Below are 22,444 nucleotides of genomic sequence, written 5' to 3' on the forward strand. Positions count from 1 at the left end.
CTGGGAAAATTTGAGCTGGAAATTTGCATAGGCTGGACAGAGATTGCTTGGAGCAGCCAAAATATAATAACGGCCATGGCGCTCAAGTAAAGCAGAAAGCTTTTAGTATACACCTTTTGCACTCTTGTCAACGAAGCTGGGCTCTGTGAATGCTCACCCTACGCAAGAAAAGAGAACAGACTTTGCTGGTGACCTAAATATATCTCGCCTGATCGAGCACGATCGAGCTCTGAGTGAGCAGCTTTGCAATGGTCATCTTTACCAAAGGGGAGATGCTGCTTTTGCCAGTGTCACACCCATGCTCTCAGGGCTGGAGGGAGGAGGGCTGCTTTTTGTTTTTACAGGCAAAAGGAAAGGCCCAGCCCTCAGAGCTTCTGCCAATGCATATCCCAGCAGGTGCAAAATAAAGTCTTTCCCCCACCTTGCCAGCTGCAGATTGATCAGAAGACTGCTAGTCTAGTGTGTTGGGCCACTCTCTCTCTTCTGTGTATCGTCCCCTCTTATTACATAAACAGCATAAGAGGAAGGAAGGAAGGAAGGAAGGAAGGAAGGAAGGAAGGAAGGAAGGAAGGAAGGAAGGAAGGAAGGAAGGAAGGAAGGAAGGAAGGAAGGAAGGAAGGAAGGAAGGAAGGAAGGAAGGAAGGAAGGAAGGAAGGAAGGAAGGAAGGAAGGAACAGTGTATCGCAAGCACCTTTCACCCTGATGTCAATGGTCCACCAACCTTCGGGATGAGGAGTAGACCTGTGAAGACGCTCAGCCTTTGCATCATTTAGGGACGAGGACGGGCTTTAGGAGCAAACGTTAGGAAGAGATACTCTTGTGCTACAATCCTCAAGAGGTACAACTGCCAAGTCAAATCCCTACATATTGTCTAGACTACTCTGCAAGTGTAGGCTCGTTGGTCTAGGGGTATGATTCTCGCTTCGGGTGCGAGAGGTCCCGGGTTCAAATCCCGGACGAGCCCATTGATTGGTGCCTGGCCCGATACTTTTTTACACATGTGTTTTTCAATTCTATAGACTCTGGACTGATGGATGGACAATGGTCGATGAACATTGGGCTTCCTAAGCCTCTTTGCGGACCGCCTCATTGCGCCATGCATTAAGGAGTCCCAAGTAGCTCTCAGTCACCTTTCTGGATTTGTTTGTTAATTCATGGCTGTCCCATACCAATGCCTAAAGAGGCCCTTACATCTTCAGACTGCACGGCCTCTCAGCTGGCACACTTGTCTGAGTGTTCATGCTTGTAACGCCGTGTGTGTGATGAGCTGCATTTGTAAAGCTTTGGGCGTGAGGCATTTGATAAGTGTTCAAACAGAGACAATTGCACTGTTACTTGACCCTATTCTCTCAACCGCCAGAGGGCATAGCATGCAGCAGTTTCTGTAGTGTAGTGGTTATCACGTTCGCCTTACACGCGAAAGGTCCCTGGTTCGAGACCGGGCAGAAACAGCAGAGGGTGGCATTTTACACTTTTCATGTTCCACCATCTCGAAGCTCAAGCCATGAACTTATTTGCAGTTGCAACGGAAGAAGCAGTTCCTCTGACACGCTTTGAAATAAATTCTGAGTAGACGAGCGCACTCACATTTGCTCCGAATATGTGATGAATTAAAATTGCATGCCTGCATATGTGCGTGCTTATGTATAGTTGGATGGAAAGCTGAGGGAGCAGTTGTGCAATGCTATTTCTTACAGAAGGGTGGCGCTGCTTTTCCCTGAGCAATGTTCATGCACCCAGGCAGATGTGATATTGGATTTTTCTTTTTTTCAAGGGCAAAAGAAAATTCCTAGCCCTCAGAGCTTCTGCCAATGCAGATCCGGTGCAAAATGAAGGCTCTCACTCGCTCACTTTGTCCACTTTCAATTGATCAGCAGACCGCGTTGGTGTTATGCTAGATTTCTTCTTCTGTGCATCAACAGCTCTTTTATACGTACCCTTCACGGGCGAATGGAAGGGAGGGTGTGCCACCAGCTTCATTGATCCTGATGTCAATGTGCCAACACCTTCAGGACGAGAAGAAGAGCTATGAAGACAGTCAGAGCGTGCCGACTGGGGCATTCATTTGGCTCATACACCGACAAGGCTTTCAGCGGCAGGAACAAACTTCAGGAATAGGCATTCTTGGCCTCGAAGCCTAAGGGGGGTGGAAACGCTGAGTACAATTCCGTCAGATGATCACAGGACCGTGGCTCGTTGGTCTAGGGGTATGATTCTCGCTTTGGGTGCGAGAGGTCCGGAGGAGCCCGATCAAGGTGGGTAACTTGAGCTCCTTTTTTTTTTTCCAATGTTATTTTCATTGGACAGACTCTCTGGCTTTCTCGGTAAGCAGTAGTCGATGAACAATTCACTTCCTGAACCTCTTTGCCTGCCATGTCCTTGCGACAAGCACTTTGTGTTCTCTGTTAGCTCTCAGTAACATTCCTTGATTTGCTTGTGAGTTTTGGCCGTCCGATCTCAAAGTGGAAATATGTCCTTCCCTCTGTACGCTGCATAGACCCTCAACAGGCATACTTGTATATGTGCGCATGCTTGATAGGACGTATGTTTTAGGCTGGATTGTGTGAGCTTCAGGCGCAAGGCATTTGATTAGTCTTTAAGCAGGTCCACTTGCAAAGCCCTTTGCACCTGTTCTCCCAGTCCCTACAAAGGGATGCAAGCAGTTGTTTCTGTAGTGTAGTGGTTAGCACGTTCGAGACCGGGCAGAAACACTCTCTGCTGGCATTTTACACAAAATCGTTTTTTTCCCCTTTTGTCACACACAAATGTAAAGTATGAACTTATTTGCGTTCCCATGGAAATAGCATATGCTCTCAAGAGCTTGAGAAATACACTGGGAAGGCAAGCATCCTCACATGTATTGTGTATATGGGGCCAATAATAAAATGCACGCGCCTTCATTTTGTGTATGTAATGTTGCAGAGCACAGAGAGGATTTCTTTTCCCTACTGCTGGGTATTTGGGTCTCTGGGATCACAGTTGGGTCCGCTCCGTCCTCTGAAATGGTGCATATTAGTTACATAGGTTAGTGTACCAAAGAAATATCACATTTTCATATACAGCTTCTTCATTTCTGTGTTCTGAGGGATTACCAGTTGTAAGAAATGCACTTGCCGGTACAGTGATTCCCTGGCTTTCTCTGGCCCGAGAAAGCTTTTCCTCTGAACTGGGAACAGAAGTTGGACTGCTTCTGCTGAACTTCCTGAAAGCATAGCTGGCGGGAGGAGGGACTTTTTGAGTGCTGGGAAAATTTGAGCTGGAAATTTGCATAGGCTGGACAGAGATTGCTTGGAGCAGCCAAAATATAATAACGGCCATGGCGCTCAAGTAAAGCAGAAAGCTTTTAGTATACACCTTTTGCACTCTTGTCAACGAAGCTGGGCTCTGTGAATGCTCACCCTACGCAAGAAAAGAGAACAGACTTTGCTGGTGACCTAAATATATATCTCGCCTGATCGAGCACGATCGAGCTCTGAGTGAGCAGCTGTGCAATGGTCATCTTTACCAAAGGGGAGATGCTGCTTTTGCCAGTGTCACGCCCATGCTCTCAGGGCTGGAGGGAGGAGGGCTGCTTTTTGTTTTTACAGGCAAAAGGAAAGGCCCAGCCCTCAGAGCTTCTGCCAATGCATATCCCAGCAGGTGCAAAATAAAGTCTCTCCCCCACCTTGCCAGCTGCAGATTGATCAGAAGACTGCTAGTCTAGTGTGTTGGGCCACTCTCTCTCTTCTGTGTATCGTCCCCTCTTATTACATAAACAGCATAAGAGGAAGGAAGGAAGGAAGGAAGGAAGGAAGGAAGGAAGGAAGGAAGGAAGGAAGGAAGGAAGGAAGGAAGGAAGGAAGGAAGGAAGGAAGGAAGGAAGGAAGGAAGGAAGGAAGGAAGGAAGGAAGGAAGGAAGGAAGGAAGGAAGGAAGGAAGGAAGGAAGGAAGGAACAGTGTATCGCAAGCACCTTTCACCCTGATGTCAATGGTCCACCAACCTTCGGGATGAGGAGTAGACCTGTGAAGACGCTCAGCCTTTGCATCATTTAGGGACAAGGACGGGCTTTAGGAGCAAACGTTAGGAAGAGATACTCTTGTGCTACAATCCTCAAGAGGTACAACTGCCAAGTCAAATCCCTACATATTGTCTAGACTACTCTGCAAGTGTAGGCTCGTTGGTCTAGGGGTATGATTCTCGCTTCGGGTGCGAGAGGTCCCGGGTTCAAATCCCGGACGAGCCCATTGATTGGTGCCTGGCCCGATACTTTTTTTACACATGTGTTTTTCAATTCTATAGACTGTGGACTGATGGATGGACAATGGTCGATGAACATTGGGCTTCCTAAGCCTCTTTGCGGACCGCCTCATTGCGCCATGCATTAAGGAGTCCCAAGTAGCTCTCAGTCACCTTTCTGGATTTGTTTGTTAATTCATGGCTGTCCCATACCAATGCCTAAAGAGGCCCTTACATCTTCAGACTGCACGGCCTCTCAGCTGGCACACTTGTCTGAGTGTTCATGCTTGTAACGCCGTGTGTGTGATGAGCTGCATTTGTAAAGCTTTGGGCGTGAGGCATTTGATAAGTGTTCAAACAGAGACAATTGCACTGTTACTTGACCCTATTCTCTCAACCGCCAGAGGGCATAGCATGCAGCAGTTTCTGTAGTGTAGTGGTTATCACGTTCGCCTTACACGCGAAAGGTCCCTGGTTCGAGACCGGGCAGAAACAGCAGAGGGTGGCATTTTACACTTTTCATGTTCCACCATCTCGAAGCGCAAGCCATGAACTTATTTGCAGTTGCAACGGAAGAAGCAGTTCCTCTGACACGCTTTGAAATAAATTCTGAGTAGACGAGCGCACTCACATTTGCTCCGAATATGTGATGAATTAAAATTGCATGCCTGCATATGTGCGTGCTTATGTATAGTTGGATGGAAAGCTGAGGGAGCAGTTGTGCAATGCTATTTCTTACAGAAGGGTGGCGCTGCTTTTCCCTGAGCAATGTTCATGCACCCAGGCAGATGTGATATTGGATTTTTCTTTTTTTCAAGGGCAAAAGAAAATTCCTAGCCCTCAGAGCTTCTGCCAATGCAGATCCGGTGCAAAATGAAGGCTCTCACTCGCTCACTTTGTCCACTTTCAATTGATCAGCAGACCGCGTTGGTGTTGTGCTAGATTTCTTCTTCTGTGCATCAACAGCTCTTTTATACGTACCCTTCACGGGCGAATGGAAGGGAGGGTGTGCCACCAGCTTCATTGATCCTGATGTCAATGTGCCAACACCTTCAGGACGAGAAGAAGAGCTATGAAGACAGTCAGAGCGTGCCGACTGGGGCATTCATTTGGCTCATACACCGACAAGGCTTTCAGCGGCAGGAACAAACTTCAGGAATAGGCATTCTTGGCCTCGAAGCCTAAGGGGGGTGGAAACGCTGAGTACAATTCCGTCAGATGATCACAGGACCGTGGCTCGTTGGTCTAGGGGTATGATTCTCGCTTTGGGTGCGAGAGGTCCGGAGGAGCCCGATCAAGGTGGGTAACTTGAGCTCCTTTTTTTTTTTTCCAATGTTATTTTCATTGGACAGACTCTCTGGCTTTCTCGGTAAGCAGTAGTCGATGAACAATTCACTTCCTGAACCTCTTTGCCTGCCATGTCCTTGCGACAAGCACTTTGTGTTCTCTGTTAGCTCTCAGTAACATTCCTTGATTTGCTTGTGAGTTTTGGCCGTCCGATCTCAAAGTGGAAATATGTCCTTCCCTCTGTACGCTGCATAGACCCTCAACAGGCATACTTGTATATGTGCGCATGCTTGATAGGACGTATGTTTTAGGCTGGATTGTGTGAGCTTCAGGCGCAAGGCATTTGATTAGTCTTTAAGCAGGTCCACTTGCAAAGCCCTTTGCACCTGTTCTCCCAGTCCCTACAAAGGGATGCAAGCAGTTGTTTCTGTAGTGTAGTGGTTAGCACGTTCGAGACCGGGCAGAAACACTCTCTGCTGGCATTTTACACAAAATCGTTTTTTTCCCCTTTTGTCACACACAAATGTAAAGTATGAACTTATTTGCGTTCCCATGGAAATAGCATATGCTCTCAAGAGCTTGAGAAATACACTGGGAAGGCAAGCATCCTCACATGTATTGTGTATATGGGGCCAATAATAAAATGCACGCGCCTTCATTTTGTGTATGTAATGTTGCAGAGCACAGAGAGGATTTCTTTTCCCTACTGCTGGGTATTTGGGTCTCTGGGATCACAGTTGGGTCCGCTCCGTCCTCTGAAATGGTGGATATTAGTTACATAGGTTAGTGTACCAAAGAAATATCACATTTTCATATACAGCTTCTTCATTTCTGTGTTCTGAGGGATTACCAGTTGTAAGAAATGCACTTGCCGGTACAGTGATTCCCTGGCTTTCTCTGGCCCGAGAAAGCTTTTCCTCTGAACTGGGAACAGAAGTTGGACTGCTTCTGCTGAACTTCCTGAAAGCATAGCTGGCGGGAGGAGGGACTTTTTGAGTGCTGGGAAAATTTGAGCTGGAAATTTGCATAGGCTGGACAGAGATTGCTTGGAGCAGCCAAAATATAATAACGGCCATGGCGCTCAAGTAAAGCAGAAAGCTTTTAGTATACACCTTTTGCACTCTTGTCAACGAAGCTGGGCTCTGTGAATGCTCACCCTACGCAAGAAAAGAGAACAGACTTTGCTGGTGACCTAAATATATCTCGCCTGATCGAGCACGATCGAGCTCTGAGTGAGCAGCTTTGCAATGGTCATCTTTACCAAAGGGGAGATGCTGCTTTTGCCAGTGTCACACCCATGCTCTCAGGGCTGGAGGGAGGAGGGCTGCTTTTTGTTTTTACAGGCAAAAGGAAAGGCCCAGCCCTCAGAGCTTCTGCCAATGCATATCCCAGCAGGTGCAAAATAAAGTCTTTCCCCCACCTTGCCAGCTGCAGATTGATCAGAAGACTGCTAGTCTAGTGTGTTGGGCCACTCTCTCTCTTCTGTGTATCGTCCCCTCTTATTACATAAACAGCATAAGAGGAAGGAAGGAAGGAAGGAAGGAAGGAAGGAAGGAAGGAAGGAAGGAAGGAAGGAAGGAAGGAAGGAAGGAAGGAAGGAAGGAAGGAAGGAAGGAAGGAAGGAAGGAAGGAAGGAAGGAAGGAAGGAAGGAAGGAAGGAAGGAAGGAAGGAAGGAAGGAAGGAAGGAAGGAAGGAAGGAAGGAAGGAACAGTGTATCGCAAGCACCTTTCACCCTGATGTCAATGGTCCACCAACCTTCGGGATGAGGAGTAGACCTGTGAAGACGCTCAGCCTTTGCATCATTTAGGGACGAGGACGGGCTTTAGGAGCAAACGTTAGGAAGAGATACTCTTGTGCTACAATCCTCAAGAGGTACAACTGCCAAGTCAAATCCCTACATATTGTCTAGACTACTCTGCAAGTGTAGGCTCGTTGGTCTAGGGGTATGATTCTCGCTTCGGGTGCGAGAGGTCCCGGGTTCAAATCCCGGACGAGCCCATTGATTGGTGCCTGGCCCGATACTTTTTTACACATGTGTTTTTCAATTCTATAGACTCTGGACTGATGGATGGACAATGGTCGATGAACATTGGGCTTCCTAAGCCTCTTTGCGGACCGCCTCATTGCGCCATGCATTAAGGAGTCCCAAGTAGCTCTCAGTCACCTTTCTGGATTTGTTTGTTAATTCATGGCTGTCCCATACCAATGCCTAAAGAGGCCCTTACATCTTCAGACTGCACGGCCTCTCAGCTGGCACACTTGTCTGAGTGTTCATGCTTGTAACGCCGTGTGTGTGATGAGCTGCATTTGTAAAGCTTTGGGCGTGAGGCATTTGATAAGTGTTCAAACAGAGACAATTGCACTGTTACTTGACCCTATTCTCTCAACCGCCAGAGGGCATAGCATGCAGCAGTTTCTGTAGTGTAGTGGTTATCACGTTCGCCTTACACGCGAAAGGTCCCTGGTTCGAGACCGGGCAGAAACAGCAGAGGGTGGCATTTTACACTTTTCATGTTCCACCATCTCGAAGCTCAAGCCATGAACTTATTTGCAGTTGCAACGGAAGAAGCAGTTCCTCTGACACGCTTTGAAATAAATTCTGAGTAGACGAGCGCACTCACATTTGCTCCGAATATGTGATGAATTAAAATTGCATGCCTGCATATGTGCGTGCTTATGTATAGTTGGATGGAAAGCTGAGGGAGCAGTTGTGCAATGCTATTTCTTACAGAAGGGTGGCGCTGCTTTTCCCTGAGCAATGTTCATGCACCCAGGCAGATGTGATATTGGATTTTTCTTTTTTTCAAGGGCAAAAGAAAATTCCTAGCCCTCAGAGCTTCTGCCAATGCAGATCCGGTGCAAAATGAAGGCTCTCACTCGCTCACTTTGTCCACTTTCAATTGATCAGCAGACCGCGTTGGTGTTATGCTAGATTTCTTCTTCTGTGCATCAACAGCTCTTTTATACGTACCCTTCACGGGCGAATGGAAGGGAGGGTGTGCCACCAGCTTCATTGATCCTGATGTCAATGTGCCAACACCTTCAGGACGAGAAGAAGAGCTATGAAGACAGTCAGAGCGTGCCGACTGGGGCATTCATTTGGCTCATACACCGACAAGGCTTTCAGCGGCAGGAACAAACTTCAGGAATAGGCATTCTTGGCCTCGAAGCCTAAGGGGGGTGGAAACGCTGAGTACAATTCCGTCAGATGATCACAGGACCGTGGCTCGTTGGTCTAGGGGTATGATTCTCGCTTTGGGTGCGAGAGGTCCGGAGGAGCCCGATCAAGGTGGGTAACTTGAGCTCCTTTTTTTTTTTCCAATGTTATTTTCATTGGACAGACTCTCTGGCTTTCTCGGTAAGCAGTAGTCGATGAACAATTCACTTCCTGAACCTCTTTGCCTGCCATGTCCTTGCGACAAGCACTTTGTGTTCTCTGTTAGCTCTCAGTAACATTCCTTGATTTGCTTGTGAGTTTTGGCCGTCCGATCTCAAAGTGGAAATATGTCCTTCCCTCTGTACGCTGCATAGACCCTCAACAGGCATACTTGTATATGTGCGCATGCTTGATAGGACGTATGTTTTAGGCTGGATTGTGTGAGCTTCAGGCGCAAGGCATTTGATTAGTCTTTAAGCAGGTCCACTTGCAAAGCCCTTTGCACCTGTTCTCCCAGTCCCTACAAAGGGATGCAAGCAGTTGTTTCTGTAGTGTAGTGGTTAGCACGTTCGAGACCGGGCAGAAACACTCTCTGCTGGCATTTTACACAAAATCGTTTTTTTCCCCTTTTGTCACACACAAATGTAAAGTATGAACTTATTTGCGTTCCCATGGAAATAGCATATGCTCTCAAGAGCTTGAGAAATACACTGGGAAGGCAAGCATCCTCACATGTATTGTGTATATGGGGCCAATAATAAAATGCACGCGCCTTCATTTTGTGTATGTAATGTTGCAGAGCACAGAGAGGATTTCTTTTCCCTACTGCTGGGTATTTGGGTCTCTGGGATCACAGTTGGGTCCGCTCCGTCCTCTGAAATGGTGCATATTAGTTACATAGGTTAGTGTACCAAAGAAATATCACATTTTCATATACAGCTTCTTCATTTCTGTGTTCTGAGGGATTACCAGTTGTAAGAAATGCACTTGCCGGTACAGTGATTCCCTGGCTTTCTCTGGCCCGAGAAAGCTTTTCCTCTGAACTGGGAACAGAAGTTGGACTGCTTCTGCTGAACTTCCTGAAAGCATAGCTGGCGGGAGGAGGGACTTTTTGAGTGCTGGGAAAATTTGAGCTGGAAATTTGCATAGGCTGGACAGAGATTGCTTGGAGCAGCCAAAATATAATAACGGCCATGGCGCTCAAGTAAAGCAGAAAGCTTTTAGTATACACCTTTTGCACTCTTGTCAACGAAGCTGGGCTCTGTGAATGCTCACCCTACGCAAGAAAAGAGAACAGACTTTGCTGGTGACCTAAATATATATCTCGCCTGATCGAGCACGATCGAGCTCTGAGTGAGCAGCTGTGCAATGGTCATCTTTACCAAAGGGGAGATGCTGCTTTTGCCAGTGTCACGCCCATGCTCTCAGGGCTGGAGGGAGGAGGGCTGCTTTTTGTTTTTACAGGCAAAAGGAAAGGCCCAGCCCTCAGAGCTTCTGCCAATGCATATCCCAGCAGGTGCAAAATAAAGTCTCTCCCCCACCTTGCCAGCTGCAGATTGATCAGAAGACTGCTAGTCTAGTGTGTTGGGCCACTCTCTCTCTTCTGTGTATCGTCCCCTCTTATTACATAAACAGCATAAGAGGAAGGAAGGAAGGAAGGAAGGAAGGAAGGAAGGAAGGAAGGAAGGAAGGAAGGAAGGAAGGAAGGAAGGAAGGAAGGAAGGAAGGAAGGAAGGAAGGAAGGAAGGAAGGAAGGAAGGAAGGAAGGAAGGAAGGAAGGAAGGAAGGAAGGAAGGAAGGAACAGTGTATCGCAAGCACCTTTCACCCTGATGTCAATGGTCCACCAACCTTCGGGATGAGGAGTAGACCTGTGAAGACGCTCAGCCTTTGCATCATTTAGGGACAAGGACGGGCTTTAGGAGCAAACGTTAGGAAGAGATACTCTTGTGCTACAATCCTCAAGAGGTACAACTGCCAAGTCAAATCCCTACATATTGTCTAGACTACTCTGCAAGTGTAGGCTCGTTGGTCTAGGGGTATGATTCTCGCTTCGGGTGCGAGAGGTCCCGGGTTCAAATCCCGGACGAGCCCATTGATTGGTGCCTGGCCCGATACTTTTTTTACACATGTGTTTTTCAATTCTATAGACTGTGGACTGATGGATGGACAATGGTCGATGAACATTGGGCTTCCTAAGCCTCTTTGCGGACCGCCTCATTGCGCCATGCATTAAGGAGTCCCAAGTAGCTCTCAGTCACCTTTCTGGATTTGTTTGTTAATTCATGGCTGTCCCATACCAATGCCTAAAGAGGCCCTTACATCTTCAGACTGCACGGCCTCTCAGCTGGCACACTTGTCTGAGTGTTCATGCTTGTAACGCCGTGTGTGTGATGAGCTGCATTTGTAAAGCTTTGGGCGTGAGGCATTTGATAAGTGTTCAAACAGAGACAATTGCACTGTTACTTGACCCTATTCTCTCAACCGCCAGAGGGCATAGCATGCAGCAGTTTCTGTAGTGTAGTGGTTATCACGTTCGCCTTACACGCGAAAGGTCCCTGGTTCGAGACCGGGCAGAAACAGCAGAGGGTGGCATTTTACACTTTTCATGTTCCACCATCTCGAAGCGCAAGCCATGAACTTATTTGCAGTTGCAACGGAAGAAGCAGTTCCTCTGACACGCTTTGAAATAAATTCTGAGTAGACGAGCGCACTCACATTTGCTCCGAATATGTGATGAATTAAAATTGCATGCCTGCATATGTGCGTGCTTATGTATAGTTGGATGGAAAGCTGAGGGAGCAGTTGTGCAATGCTATTTCTTACAGAAGGGTGGCGCTGCTTTTCCCTGAGCAATGTTCATGCACCCAGGCAGATGTGATATTGGATTTTTCTTTTTTTCAAGGGCAAAAGAAAATTCCTAGCCCTCAGAGCTTCTGCCAATGCAGATCCGGTGCAAAATGAAGGCTCTCACTCGCTCACTTTGTCCACTTTCAATTGATCAGCAGACCGCGTTGGTGTTGTGCTAGATTTCTTCTTCTGTGCATCAACAGCTCTTTTATACGTACCCTTCACGGGCGAATGGAAGGGAGGGTGTGCCACCAGCTTCATTGATCCTGATGTCAATGTGCCAACACCTTCAGGACGAGAAGAAGAGCTATGAAGACAGTCAGAGCGTGCCGACTGGGGCATTCATTTGGCTCATACACCGACAAGGCTTTCAGCGGCAGGAACAAACTTCAGGAATAGGCATTCTTGGCCTCGAAGCCTAAGGGGGGTGGAAACGCTGAGTACAATTCCGTCAGATGATCACAGGACCGTGGCTCGTTGGTCTAGGGGTATGATTCTCGCTTTGGGTGCGAGAGGTCCGGAGGAGCCCGATCAAGGTGGGTAACTTGAGCTCCTTTTTTTTTTTTCCAATGTTATTTTCATTGGACAGACTCTCTGGCTTTCTCGGTAAGCAGTAGTCGATGAACAATTCACTTCCTGAACCTCTTTGCCTGCCATGTCCTTGCGACAAGCACTTTGTGTTCTCTGTTAGCTCTCAGTAACATTCCTTGATTTGCTTGTGAGTTTTGGCCGTCCGATCTCAAAGTGGAAATATGTCCTTCCCTCTGTACGCTGCATAGACCCTCAACAGGCATACTTGTATATGTGCGCATGCTTGATAGGACGTATGTTTTAGGCTGGATTGTGTGAGCTTCAGGCGCAAGGCATTTGATTAGTCTTTAAGCAGGTCCACTTGCAAAGCCCTTTGCACCTGTTCTCCCAGTCCCTACAAAGGGATGCAAGCAGTTGTTTCTGTAGTGTAGTGGTTAGCACGTTCGAGACCGGGCAGAAACACTCTCTGCTGGCATTTTACACAAAATCGTTTTTTTCCCCTTTTGTCACACACAAATGTAAAGTATGAACTTATTTGCGTTCCCATGGAAATAGCATATGCTCTCAAGAGCTTGAGAAATACACTGGGAAGGCAAGCATCCTCACATGTATTGTGTATATGGGGCCAATAATAAAATGCACGCGCCTTCATTTTGTGTATGTAATGTTGCAGAGCACAGAGAGGATTTCTTTTCCCTACTGCTGGGTATTTGGGTCTCTGGGATCACAGTTGGGTCCGCTCCGTCCTCTGAAATGGTGCATATTAGTTACATAGGTTAGTGTACCAAAGAAATATCACATTTTCATATACAGCTTCTTCATTTCTGTGTTCTGAGGGATTACCAGTTGTAAGAAATGCACTTGCCGGTACAGTGATTCCCTGGCTTTCTCTGGCCCGAGAAAGCTTTTCCTCTGAACTGGGAACAGAAGTTGGACTGCTTCTGCTGAACTTCCTGAAAGCATAGCTGGCGGGAGGAGGGACTTTTTGAGTGCTGGGAAAATTTGAGCTGGAAATTTGCATAGGCTGGACAGAGATTGCTTGGAGCAGCCAAAATATAATAACGGCCATGGCGCTCAAGTAAAGCAGAAAGCTTTTAGTATACACCTTTTGCACTCTTGTCAACGAAGCTGGGCTCTGTGAATGCTCACCCTACGCAAGAAAAGAGAACAGACTTTGCTGGTGACCTAAATATATCTCGCCTGATCGAGCACGATCGAGCTCTGAGTGAGCAGCTTTGCAATGGTCATCTTTACCAAAGGGGAGATGCTGCTTTTGCCAGTGTCACACCCATGCTCTCAGGGCTGGAGGGAGGAGGGCTGCTTTTTGTTTTTACAGGCAAAAGGAAAGGCCCAGCCCTCAGAGCTTCTGCCAATGCATATCCCAGCAGGTGCAAAATAAAGTCTCTCCCCCACCTTGCCAGCTGCAGATTGATCAGAAGACTGCTAGTCTAGTGTGTTGGGCCACTCTCTCTCTTCTGTGTATCGTCCCCTCTTATTACATAAACAGCATAAGAGGAAGGAAGGAAGGAAGGAAGGAAGGAAGGAAGGAAGGAAGGAAGGAAGGAAGGAAGGAAGGAAGGAAGGAAGGAAGGAAGGAAGGAAGGAAGGAAGGAAGGAAGGAAGGAAGGAAGGAAGGAAGGAAGGAAGGAAGGAAGGAAGGAAGGAAGGAAGGAACAGTGTATCGCAAGCACCTTTCACCCTGATGTCAATGGTCCACCAACCTTCGGGATGAGGAGTAGACCTGTGAAGACGCTCAGCCTTTGCATCATTTAGGGACGAGGACGGGCTTTAGGAGCAAACGTTAGGAAGAGATACTCTTGTGCTACAATCCTCAAGAGGTACAACTGCCAAGTCAAATCCCTACATATTGTCTAGACTACTCTGCAAGTGTAGGCTCGTTGGTCTAGGGGTATGATTCTCGCTTCGGGTGCGAGAGGTCCCGGGTTCAAATCCCGGACGAGCCCATTGATTGGTGCCTGGCCCGATACTTTTTTACACATGTGTTTTTCAATTCTATAGACTCTGGACTGATGGATGGACAATGGTCGATGAACATTGGGCTTCCTAAGCCTCTTTGCGGACCGCCTCATTGCGCCATGCATTAAGGAGTCCCAAGTAGCTCTCAGTCACCTTTCTGGATTTGTTTGTTAATTCATGGCTGTCCCATACCAATGCCTAAAGAGGCCCTTACATCTTCAGACTGCACGGCCTCTCAGCTGGCACACTTGTCTGAGTGTTCATGCTTGTAACGCCGTGTGTGTGATGAGCTGCATTTGTAAAGCTTTGGGCGTGAGGCATTTGATAAGTGTTCAAACAGAGACAATTGCACTGTTACTTGACCCTATTCTCTCAACCGCCAGAGGGCATAGCATGCAGCAGTTTCTGTAGTGTAGTGGTTATCACGTTCGCCTTACACGCGAAAGGTCCCTGGTTCGAGACCGGGCAGAAACAGCAGAGGGTGGCATTTTACACTTTTCATGTTCCACCATCTCGAAGCTCAAGCCATGAACTTATTTGCAGTTGCAACGGAAGAAGCAGTTCCTCTGACACGCTTTGAAATAAATTCTGAGTAGACGAGCGCACTCACATTTGCTCCGAATATGTGATGAATTAAAATTGCATGCCTGCATATGTGCGTGCTTATGTATAGTTGGATGGAAAGCTGAGGGAGCAGTTGTGCAATGCTATTTCTTACAGAAGGGTGGCGCTGCTTTTCCCTGAGCAATGTTCATGCACCCAGGCAGATGTGATATTGGATTTTTCTTTTTTTCAAGGGCAAAAGAAAATTCCTAGCCCTCAGAGCTTCTGCCAATGCAGATCCGGTGCAAAATGAAGGCTCTCACTCGCTCACTTTGTCCACTTTCAATTGATCAGCAGACCGCGTTGGTGTTGTGCTAGATTTCTTCTTCTGTGCATCAACAGCTCTTTTATACGTACCCTTCACGGGCGAATGGAAGGGAGGGTGTGCCACCAGCTTCATTGATCCTGATGTCAATGTGCCAACACCTTCAGGACGAGAAGAAGAGCTATGAAGACAGTCAGAGCGTGCCGACTGGGGCATTCATTTGGCTCATACACCGACAAGGCTTTCAGCGGCAGGAACAAACTTCAGGAATAGGCATTCTTGGCCTCGAAGCCTAAGGGGGGTGGAAACGCTGAGTACAATTCCGTCAGATGATCACAGGACCGTGGCTCGTTGGTCTAGGGGTATGATTCTCGCTTTGGGTGCGAGAGGTCCGGAGGAGCCCGATCAAGGTGGGTAACTTGAGCTCCTTTTTTTTTTTTCCAATGTTATTTTCATTGGACAGACTCTCTGGCTTTCTCGGTAAGCAGTAGTCGATGAACAATTCACTTCCTGAACCTCTTTGCCTGCCATGTCCTTGCGACAAGCACTTTGTGTTCTCTGTTAGCTCTCAGTAACATTCCTTGATTTGCTTGTGAGTTTTGGCCGTCCGATCTCAAAGTGGAAATATGTCCTTCCCTCTGTACGCTGCATAGACCCTCAACAGGCATACTTGTATATGTGCGCATGCTTGATAGGACGTATGTTTTAGGCTGGATTGTGTGAGCTTCAGGCGCAAGGCATTTGATTAGTCTTTAAGCAGGTCCACTTGCAAAGCCCTTTGCACCTGTTCTCCCAGTCCCTACAAAGGGATGCAAGCAGTTGTTTCTGTAGTGTAGTGGTTAGCACGTTCGAGACCGGGCAGAAACACTCTCTGCTGGCATTTTACACAAAATCGTTTTTTTCCCCTTTTGTCACACACAAATGTAAAGTATGAACTTATTTGCGTTCCCATGGAAATAGCATATGCTCTCAAGAGCTTGAGAAATACACTGGGAAGGCAAGCATCCTCACATGTATTCTGTATATGGGGCCAATAATAAAATGCACGCGCCTTCATTTTGTGTATGTAATGTTGCAGAGCACAGAGAGGATTTCTTTTCCCTACTGCTGGGTATTTGGGTCTCTGGGATCACAGTTGGGTCCGCTCCGTCCTCTGAAATGGTGCATATTAGTTACATAGGTTAGTGTACCAAAGAAATATCACATTTTCATATACAGCTTCTTCATTTCTGTGTTCTGAGGGATTACCAGTTGTAAGAAATGCACTTGCCGGTACAGTGATTCCCTGGCTTTCTCTGGCCCGAGAAAGCTTTTCCTCTGAACTGGGAACAGAAGTTGGACTGCTTCTGCTGAACTTCCTGAAAGCATAGCTGGCGGGAGGAGGGACTTTTTGAGTGCTGGGAAAATTTGAGCTGGAAATTTGCATAGGCTGGACAGAGATTGCTTGGAGCAGCCAAAATATAATAACGGCCATGGCGCTCAAGTAAAGCAGAAAGCTTTTAGTATACACCTTTTGCACTCTTGTCAACGAAGCTGGGCTCTGTGAATGCTCACCCTACGCAAGAAAAGAGAACAGACTTTGCTGGTGACCTAAATATATCTCGCCTGATCGAGCACGATCGAGCTCTGAGTGAGCAGCTTTGCAATGGTCATCTTTACCAAAGGGGAGATGCTGCTTTTGCCAGTGTCACACCCATGCTCTCAGGGCTGGAGGGAGGAGGGCTGCTTTTTGTTTTTACAGGCAAAAGGAAAGGCCCAGCCCTCAGAGCTTCTGCCAATGCATATCCCAGCAGGTGCAAAATAAAGTCTCTCCCCCACCTTGCCAGCTGCAGATTGATCAGAAGACTGCTAGTCTAGTGTGTTGGGCCACTCTCTCTCTTCTGTGTATCGTCCCCTCTTATTACATAAACAGCATAAGAGGAAGGAAGGAAGGAAGGAAGGAAGGAAGGAAGGAAGGAAGGAAGGAAGGAAGGAAGGAAGGAAGGAAGGAAGGAAGGAAGGAAGGAAGGAAGGAAGGAAGGAAGGAAGGAAGGAAGGAAGGAAGGAAGGAAGGAAGGAAGGAAGGAAGGAAGGAAGGAAGGAAGGAAGGAAGGAACAGTGTATCGCAAGCACCTTTCACCCTGATGTCAATGGTCCACCAACCTTCGGGATGAGGAGTAGACCTGTGAAGACGCTCAGCCTTTGCATCATTTAGGGACGAGGACGGGCTTTAGGAGCAAACGTTAGGAAGAGATACTCTTGTGCTACAATCCTCAAGAGGTACAACTGCCAAGTCAAATCCCTACATATTGTCTAGACTACTCTGCAAGTGTAGGCTCGTTGGTCTAGGGGTATGATTCTCGCTTCGGGTGCGAGAGGTCCCGGGTTCAAATCCCGGACGAGCCCATTGATTGGTGCCTGGCCCGATACTTTTTTACACATGTGTTTTTCAATTCTATAGACTCTGGACTGATGGATGGACAATGGTCGATGAACATTGGGCTTCCTAAGCCTCTTTGCGGACCGCCTCATTGCGCCATGCATTAAGGAGTCCCAAGTAGCTCTCAGTCACCTTTCTGGATTTGTTTGTTAATTCATGGCTGTCCCATACCAATGCCTAAAGAGGCCCTTACATCTTCAGACTGCACGGCCTCTCAGCTGGCACACTTGTCTGAGTGTTCATGCTTGTAACGCCGTGTGTGTGATGAGCTGCATTTGTAAAGCTTTGGGCGTGAGGCATTTGATAAGTGTTCAAACAGAGACAATTGCACTGTTACTTGACCCTATTCTCTCAACCGCCAGAGGGCATAGCATGCAGCAGTTTCTGTAGTGTAGTGGTTATCACGTTCGCCTTACACGCGAAAGGTCCCTGGTTCGAGACCGGGCAGAAACAGCAGAGGGTGGCATTTTACACTTTTCATGTTCCACCATCTCGAAGCTCAAGCCATGAACTTATTTGCAGTTGCAACGGAAGAAGCAGTTCCTCTGACACGCTTTGAAATAAATTCTGAGTAGACGAGCGCACTCACATTTGCTCCGAATATGTGATGAATTAAAATTGCATGCCTGCATATGTGCGTGCTTATGTATAGTTGGATGGAAAGCTGAGGGAGCAGTTGTGCAATGCTATTTCTTACAGAAGGGTGGCGCTGCTTTTCCCTGAGCAATGTTCATGCACCCAGGCAGATGTGATATTGGATTTTTCTTTTTTTCAAGGGCAAAAGAAAATTCCTAGCCCTCAGAGCTTCTGCCAATGCAGATCCGGTGCAAAATGAAGGCTCTCACTCGCTCACTTTGTCCACTTTCAATTGATCAGCAGACCGCGTTGGTGTTGTGCTAGATTTCTTCTTCTGTGCATCAACAGCTCTTTTATACGTACCCTTCACGGGCGAATGGAAGGGAGGGTGTGCCACCAGCTTCATTGATCCTGATGTCAATGTGCCAACACCTTCAGGACGAGAAGAAGAGCTATGAAGACAGTCAGAGCGTGCCGACTGGGGCATTCATTTGGCTCATACACCGACAAGGCTTTCAGCGGCAGGAACAAACTTCAGGAATAGGCATTCTTGGTCTCGAAGCCTAAGGGGGGTGGAAACGCTGAGTACAATTCCGTCAGATGATCACAGGACCGTGGCTCGTTGGTCTAGGGGTATGATTCTCGCTTTGGGTGCGAGAGGTCCGGAGGAGCCCGATCAAGGTGGGTAAATTGAGCTCCTTTTTTTTTTTTCCAATGTTATTTTCATTGGACAGACTCTCTGGCTTTCTCGGTAAGCAGTAGTCGATGAACAATTCACTTCCTGAACCTCTTTGCCTGCCATGTCCTTGCGACAAGCACTTTGTGTTCTCTGTTAGCTCTCAGTAACATTCCTTGATTTGCTTGTGAGTTTTGGCCGTCCGATCTCAAAGTGGAAATATGTCCTTCCCTCTGTACGCTGCATAGACCCTCAACAGGCATACTTGTATATGTGCGCATGCTTGATAGGACGTATGTTTTAGGCTGGATTGTGTGAGCTTCAGGCGCAAGGCATTTGATTAGTCTTTAAGCAGGTCCACTTGCAAAGCCCTTTGCACCTGTTCTCCCAGTCCCTACAAAGGGATGCAAGCAGTTGTTTCTGTAGTGTAGTGGTTAGCACGTTCGAGACCGGGCAGAAACACTCTCTGCTGGCATTTTACACAAAATCGTTTTTTTCCCCTTTTGTCACACACAAATGTAAAGTATGAACTTATTTGCGTTCCCATGGAAATAGCATATGCTCTCAAGAGCTTGAGAAATACACTGGGAAGGCAAGCATCCTCACATGTATTCTGTATATGGGGCCAATAATAAAATGCACGCGCCTTCATTTTGTGTATGTAATGTTGCAGAGCACAGAGAGGATTTCTTTTCCCTACTGCTGGGTATTTGGGCCTCTGGGATCACAGTTGGGTCCGCTCCGTCCTCTGAAATGGTGCATATTAGTTACATAGGTTAGTGTACCAAAGAAATATCACATTTTCATATACAGCTTCTTCATTTCTGTGTTCTGAGGGATTACCAGTTGTAAGAAATGCACTTGCCGGTACAGTGATTCCCTGGCTTTCTCTGGCCCGAGAAAGCTTTTCCTCTGAACTGGGAACAGAAGTTGGACTGCTTCTGCTGAACTTCCTGAAAGCATAGCTGGCGGGAGGAGGGACTTTTTGAGTGCTGGGAAAATTTGAGCTGGAAATTTGCATAGGCTGGACAGAGATTGCTTGGAGCAGCCAAAATATAATAACGGCCATGGCGCTCAAGTAAAGCAGAAAGCTTTTAGTATACACCTTTTGCACTCTTGTCAACGAAGCTGGGCTCTGTGAATGCTCACCCTACGCAAGAAAAGAGAACAGACTTTGCTGGTGACCTAAATATATCTCGCCTGATCGAGCACGATCGAGCTCTGAGTGAGCAGCTGTGCAATGGTCATCTTTACCAAAGGGGAGATGCTGCTTTTGCCAGTGTCACGCCCATGCTCTCAGGGCTGGAGGGAGGAGGGCTGCTTTTTGTTTTTACAGGCAAAAGGAAAGGCCCAGCCCTCAGAGCTTCTGCCAATGCATATCCCAGCAGGTGCAAAATAAAGTCTCTCCCCCACCTTGCCAGCTGCAGATTGATCAGAAGACTGCTAGTCTAGTGTGTTGGGCCACTCTCTCTCTTCTGTGTATCGTCCCCTCTTATTACATAAACAGCATAAGAGGAAGGAAGGAAGGAAGGAAGGAAGGAAGGAAGGAAGGAACGAAGGAAGGAAGGAAGGAAGGAAGGAAGGAAGGAAGGAAGGAAGGAAGGAACAGTGTATCGCAAGCACCTTTCACCCTGATGTCAATGGTCCACCAACCTTCGGGATGAGGAGTAGACCTGTGAAGACGCTCAGCCTTTGCATCATTTAGGGACGAGGACGGGCTTTAGGAGCAAACGTTAGGAAGAGATACTCTTGTGCTACAATCCTCAAGAGGTACAACTGCCAAGTCAAATCCCTACATATTGTCTAGACTACTCTGCAAGTGTAGGCTCGTTGGTCTAGGGGTATGATTCTCGCTTCGGGTGCGAGAGGTCCCGGGTTCAAATCCCGGACGAGCCCATTGATTGGTGCCTTGCCCGATACTTTTTTACACATGTGTTTTTCAATTCTATAGACTCTGGACTGATGGATGGACAATGGTCGATGAACATTGGGCTTCCTAAGCCTCTTTGCGGACCGCCTCATTGCGCCATGCATTAAGGAGTCCCAAGTAGCTCTCAGTCACCTTTCTGGATTTGTTTGTTAATTCATGGCTGTCCCATACCAATGCCTAAAGAGGCCCTTACATCTTCAGACTGCACGGCCTCTCAGCTGGCACACTTGTCTGAGTGTTCATGCTTGTAACGCCGTGTGTGTGATGAGCTGCATTTGTAAAGCTTTGGGCGTGAGGCATTTGATAAGTGTTCAAACAGAGACAATTGCACTGTTACTTGACCCTATTCTCTCAACCGCCAGAGGGCATAGCATGCAGCAGTTTCTGTAGTGTAGTGGTTATCACGTTCGCCTTACACGCGAAAGGTCCCTGGTTCGAGACCGGGCAGAAACAGCAGAGGATGGCATTTTACACTTTTCATGTTCCACCATCTCGAAGCTCAAGCCATGAACTTATTTGCAGTTGCAACGGAAGAAGCAGTTCCTCTGACACGCTTTGAAATAAATTCTGAGTAGACGAGCGCACTCACATTTGCTCCGAATATGTGATGAATTAAAATTGCATGCCTGCATATGTGCGTGCTTATGTATAGTTGGATGGAAAGCTGAGGGAGCAGTTGTGCAATGCTATTTCTTACAGAAGGGTGGCGCTGCTTTTCCCTGAGCAATGTTCATGCACCCAGGCAGATGTGATATTGGATTTTTCTTTTTTTCAAGGGCAAAAGAAAATTCCTAGCCCTCAGAGCTTCTGCCAATGCAGATCCGGTGCAAAATGAAGGCTCTCACTCGCTCACTTTGTCCACTTTCAATTGATCAGCAGACCGCGTTGGTGTTGTGCTAGATTTCTTCTTCTGTGCATCAACAGCTCTTTTATACGTACCCTTCACGGGCGAATGGAAGGGAGGGTGTGCCACCAGCTTCATTGATCCTGATGTCAATGTGCCAACACCTTCAGGACGAGAAGAAGAGCTATGAAGACAGTCAGAGCGTGCCGACTGGGGCATTCATTTGGCTCATACACCGACAAGGCTTTCAGCGGCAGGAACAAACTTCAGGAATAGGCATTCTTGGCCTCGAAGCCTAAGGGGGGTGGAAACGCTGAGTACAATTCCGTCAGATGATCACAGGACCGTGGCTCGTTGGTCTAGGGGTATGATTCTCGCTTTGGGTGCGAGAGGTCCGGAGGAGCCCGATCAAGGTGGGTAACTTGAGCTCCTTTTTTTTTTTCCCAATGTTATTTTCATTGGACAGACTCTCTGGCTTTCTCGGTAAGCAGTAGTCGATGAACAATTCACTTCCTGAACCTCTTTGCCTGCCATGTCCTTGCGACAAGCACTTTGTGTTCTCTGTTAGCTCTCAGTAACATTCCTTGATTTGCTTGTGAGTTTTGGCCGTCCGATCTCAAAGTGGAAATATGTCCTTCCCTCTGTACGCTGCATAGACCCTCAACAGGCATACTTGTATATGTGCGCATGCTTGATAGGACGTATGTTTTAGGCTGGATTGTGTGAGCTTCAGGCGCAAGGCATTTGATTAGTCTTTAAGCAGGTCCACTTGCAAAGCCCTTTGCACCTGTTCTCCCAGTCCCTACAAAGGGATGCAAGCAGTTGTTTCTGTAGTGTAGTGGTTAGCACGTTCGAGACCGGGCAGAAACACTCTCTGCTGGCATTTTACACAAAATCGTTTTTTTCCCCTTTTGTCACACACAAATGTAAAGTATGAACTTATTTGCGTTCCCATGGAAATAGCATATGCTCTCAAGAGCTTGAGAAATACACTGGGAAGGCAAGCATCCTCACATGTATTGTGTATATGGGGCCAATAATAAAATGCACGCGCCTTCATTTTGTGTATGTAATGTTGCAGAGCACAGAGAGGATTTCTTTTCCCTACTGCTGG

The 22,444-nt window shown here is 47.4% G+C and overlaps 14 non-coding genes across 14 annotated transcripts; all 14 read left to right on the forward strand.

The window, feature by feature from the left end:
• The first annotated feature begins 892 nt into the window (after positions 1 to 892).
• TRNAP-CGG (transfer RNA proline (anticodon CGG)) lies at positions 893 to 964 on the forward strand. Its single transcript has one exon. It is a non-coding gene; the product is annotated as a tRNA-Pro (tRNA).
• A 414-nt stretch (positions 965 to 1,378) lies between these two features.
• On the forward strand, positions 1,379 to 1,451 carry TRNAV-UAC (transfer RNA valine (anticodon UAC)). Its single transcript has one exon. It is a non-coding gene; the product is annotated as a tRNA-Val (tRNA).
• Positions 1,452 to 4,151: 2,700 nt separating this feature from the next.
• On the forward strand, positions 4,152 to 4,223 carry TRNAP-CGG (transfer RNA proline (anticodon CGG)). The gene has a single exon. It is a non-coding gene; the product is annotated as a tRNA-Pro (tRNA).
• Positions 4,224 to 4,638: 415 nt separating this feature from the next.
• Positions 4,639 to 4,711, forward strand: TRNAV-UAC (transfer RNA valine (anticodon UAC)). Its single transcript has one exon. It is a non-coding gene; the product is annotated as a tRNA-Val (tRNA).
• A 2,719-nt stretch (positions 4,712 to 7,430) lies between these two features.
• On the forward strand, positions 7,431 to 7,502 carry TRNAP-CGG (transfer RNA proline (anticodon CGG)). The gene has a single exon. It is a non-coding gene; the product is annotated as a tRNA-Pro (tRNA).
• A 414-nt stretch (positions 7,503 to 7,916) lies between these two features.
• TRNAV-UAC (transfer RNA valine (anticodon UAC)) lies at positions 7,917 to 7,989 on the forward strand. Its single transcript has one exon. It is a non-coding gene; the product is annotated as a tRNA-Val (tRNA).
• A 2,692-nt stretch (positions 7,990 to 10,681) lies between these two features.
• Positions 10,682 to 10,753, forward strand: TRNAP-CGG (transfer RNA proline (anticodon CGG)). The gene has a single exon. It is a non-coding gene; the product is annotated as a tRNA-Pro (tRNA).
• Positions 10,754 to 11,168: 415 nt separating this feature from the next.
• TRNAV-UAC (transfer RNA valine (anticodon UAC)) lies at positions 11,169 to 11,241 on the forward strand. Its single transcript has one exon. It is a non-coding gene; the product is annotated as a tRNA-Val (tRNA).
• Positions 11,242 to 13,932: 2,691 nt separating this feature from the next.
• On the forward strand, positions 13,933 to 14,004 carry TRNAP-CGG (transfer RNA proline (anticodon CGG)). Its single transcript has one exon. It is a non-coding gene; the product is annotated as a tRNA-Pro (tRNA).
• A 414-nt stretch (positions 14,005 to 14,418) lies between these two features.
• On the forward strand, positions 14,419 to 14,491 carry TRNAV-UAC (transfer RNA valine (anticodon UAC)). Its single transcript has one exon. It is a non-coding gene; the product is annotated as a tRNA-Val (tRNA).
• Positions 14,492 to 17,198: 2,707 nt separating this feature from the next.
• TRNAP-CGG (transfer RNA proline (anticodon CGG)) lies at positions 17,199 to 17,270 on the forward strand. The gene has a single exon. It is a non-coding gene; the product is annotated as a tRNA-Pro (tRNA).
• Positions 17,271 to 17,684: 414 nt separating this feature from the next.
• TRNAV-UAC (transfer RNA valine (anticodon UAC)) lies at positions 17,685 to 17,757 on the forward strand. Its single transcript has one exon. It is a non-coding gene; the product is annotated as a tRNA-Val (tRNA).
• A 2,623-nt stretch (positions 17,758 to 20,380) lies between these two features.
• On the forward strand, positions 20,381 to 20,452 carry TRNAP-CGG (transfer RNA proline (anticodon CGG)). Its single transcript has one exon. It is a non-coding gene; the product is annotated as a tRNA-Pro (tRNA).
• A 414-nt stretch (positions 20,453 to 20,866) lies between these two features.
• Positions 20,867 to 20,939, forward strand: TRNAV-UAC (transfer RNA valine (anticodon UAC)). Its single transcript has one exon. It is a non-coding gene; the product is annotated as a tRNA-Val (tRNA).
• Positions 20,940 to 22,444: the final 1,505 nt, after the last annotated feature.

Source organism: Ambystoma mexicanum, chromosome 2q, assembly GCF_040938575.1.
Source record: "Ambystoma mexicanum isolate Mex_15411 chromosome 2q, UKY_AmexF1_1, whole genome shotgun sequence".
Taxonomy (NCBI): domain Eukaryota; kingdom Metazoa; phylum Chordata; class Amphibia; order Caudata; family Ambystomatidae; genus Ambystoma; species Ambystoma mexicanum.